Below are 2,987 nucleotides of genomic sequence, written 5' to 3' on the forward strand. Positions count from 1 at the left end.
ATACCTGATGGATAAACATAAAATTGTTCATAATATTCAACATTAGATACGAAGACCAAAGACCTTCTTTTAATAGGTCTCTTTTCAGTCAAGGGCTCTCTTCTTAAGTCATGAACAGACTCAGCTCCGAGTCCACCATGATGGCTCAAGTAAGGTCTTTTTTACACCAGAACTAGATCATTTATTATTATTATTAAGATAAATAAGTATTCCAATGGACTGTCTAGCCAAATCTACCATAGAATACCATTAATAAACATAACTAATCTGATTAACACTCCACTCTTCAGCCCCTTAAGGCTGCTCTGCTGCTATTTGACCCCTGCCACTCCAGGATCCCAGCTTCCCTATGAGACTAAGTGGAATCCTTAGTTCAAGGATAGCACCTCTTACCTTCACCCATAGACTACAGAGGACAGTTACTGGAACACTTTTCAAAAATGCTGATACCATGTTCCCAATATGTTTCTCAGTGCTATGACAAAAGGAGTATCCTCTGGTCCTTCACAGAGGAAAATAGTTATAAGGATGGAGAACAGGTTATACATGATAAATCCATTCCTATATCCCAATTTTCTAAGTTTAAATTTTTTTTTTCTCCATAGTATACCAAGAAATTTCTGGCCTATTTTATTTTGTGTCTGTCACTGTTGAGTTTCAGATTGTAAGCAACCAACTGAGAAAACTGTTAGAAATACTCCCAGCTGCTCAAACCACCACAATTAATCCAAAATCTGGTAAGAGAACCTATCTCAAAAGATTCAGCCTGATCTAAAATTATACACCTCACTCTCTGAGCTAGCACCTCCAGAATCCATTCACAAATATATTCCCCAAGTCTTATGCTGCATAAATTAGCAAAACCTTGCAATTTTATTCTCCCATATTTAACTTTGCAATTGGTTCCCTGGAATATGCTAGAATATGACACTAATTGTCTAGAGGCATTGAGGAAAATGGGCAAGGTAACTGTCTCTGATGAGGTCATCACAGGACCTTCAAGCAAGGCAAGAATCATTTTATCTCAGAGAGGATGTTTCTGCTAGCAAGAAAAACTTAATGGAGTTTGGGATTCAATATACCTTAAGTCGTCTAAACTCTCCCAACAGTTACCATTCCTATTTCAGTCTCCTTCTATTTTGAAACAAATGTTCTCATGTATATGTAAGAGACCTGGCAAGGCTGTGAATTCCACATGCAATGCAGTTTACCAATTTGCAGGATCAGACCTGTGTCTGATTTTCAACTATGTCAGCCCTTTGACAAGAGGTAAGAGATCCTTGCAGATCAGTTATAGAAACTCCCTGGATTTTTTTTAACCATGCCTTGAGCTGTGAATTTAAAATCCTGAGCTATCATTTTCTTTCTGTAAACCCTCCAGCACAGCTAGAAAGAGCTAGCCTACCTTACAGGATTACCACCATACCTAAGGTGACTATATACCCCAGTTTGCCTGGAGCCATCCCGTTTATGTCTGTTATCTTAGAATGGTCAATGACATTCACTTTTACTTTCAAGTGTCCCAGCTTGAACAGTAAATTATGTTGACCCTTCATGTACTTACAGCCTCTCACAGCAACCATTTATACCACCAGTGGACACTCAAAGCAACCACAATGAATATTTCTTTATGGAATGGCATGGGCTCTCAGTTTCCATCCTCTAATGCTAACAAAGTCCCCTATAATTTTAAGCTAAACAGAGTCAGATAATCAATCCTAGATTCCCATTTTCTTGAGGGTGTGCTCCCTGCAACCATCTTTGCTACAAATAAGTACATAAATTAAGATTCTTAGTTGCAGGCTATAGAATCTGCTCCAGGTATTAAAACAGAAAGGATGTAAATCAAATACACTTCAATTAAAAAAAACAAAAAGGAATTCACTACAGACTAATAGGAGCTTACAGAATTCTGAGAATCTACATTCACAGCCAAGAATACTGCAGCCAAAAGAAATGTCCAACATGAGACTGTTTTATCAGAAATCCCAGAGTCACGATCAGTCACACCTGGCATCAAAGATGAGACCAGACTACAGACCCATCACCACAGCTGCCCAGAGGATCCAATTTCTCTGTGCATGACCCCCTATCTTGCATTGTTCTCAACTGCTTTCGAGGTTTTGTGCAGGGTATCTTATTAGAACCTAGCTCATGTGTGAAACCCTAGTTAGGGAAATGCAATGTAGTTTTTACACATAAGATCTCTTTAACACAGAAGTCATACTAGAGAAGCTTTGGTGAGGATGCAGAGTGAGCCTTTCTTCAGTATCTGCCAAGAACTGAAAAGGATTATGGGGAAATCCATGTGGAAGAAAATGGTGATAAGAAGATGAGTGGTGGTTCCAGAATTTCTTTAGGGAATGCTATCTCACTGGAAGGGGACTTGGAGATGTATTTGCATAGTAAGCAAATTGTTTTTATTTAGCTTAGCTGTTTAAGTGGTACCTAGGAGAGCTGATGGAAGTCTAAATCAGACACACGAGGCAAGTCTTGGCACCACAATGAAATAAGAAAGGTAAGATACTGCCAAGACTATTATTGCTCCTTCAGAAACTGAACTGGGCTGCCTCTGAATAGCAAAGAAAAAGACAAGAATGCCCTTGAATAAAGTGTTCCACCATATTGACAGGAGTCTTCCCTAAACAGTTCTGTGACAGAGAAAAAAAAGACTATTTTTTAAAACAAAATTGGGATATAACTTCTGAAAAATGCAAACTATGTTACAAAATACTTTAAATTCTGAACTTCCAGATAACCTTATATTTATCATTTCTATATTTATCACATCCAAACTGACAAAGGCAAGGAAGACCAAGTGTGTTTTCCCTTCTTTATATTGCATCATTCTTTTTTTTGGGGGGGGGGTCCCTAACTTGAAATATTCTTTTACTTTCAAGACACCTTGGGGCAGCAATCATTTTTATCTCCGTGGGATTCCTGAGATACCTTTATCATTGCTCCAAGTCTATCTAAGAAGGCCAGTG

The sequence above is a fragment of the Aethalodelphis obliquidens genome, unplaced genomic scaffold, assembly GCF_003676395.1.
Source record: "Aethalodelphis obliquidens isolate GAN/ISIS:26980383/991018 unplaced genomic scaffold, ASM367639v1 scaffold4, whole genome shotgun sequence".
NCBI lineage: Eukaryota > Metazoa > Chordata > Mammalia > Artiodactyla > Delphinidae > Aethalodelphis > Aethalodelphis obliquidens.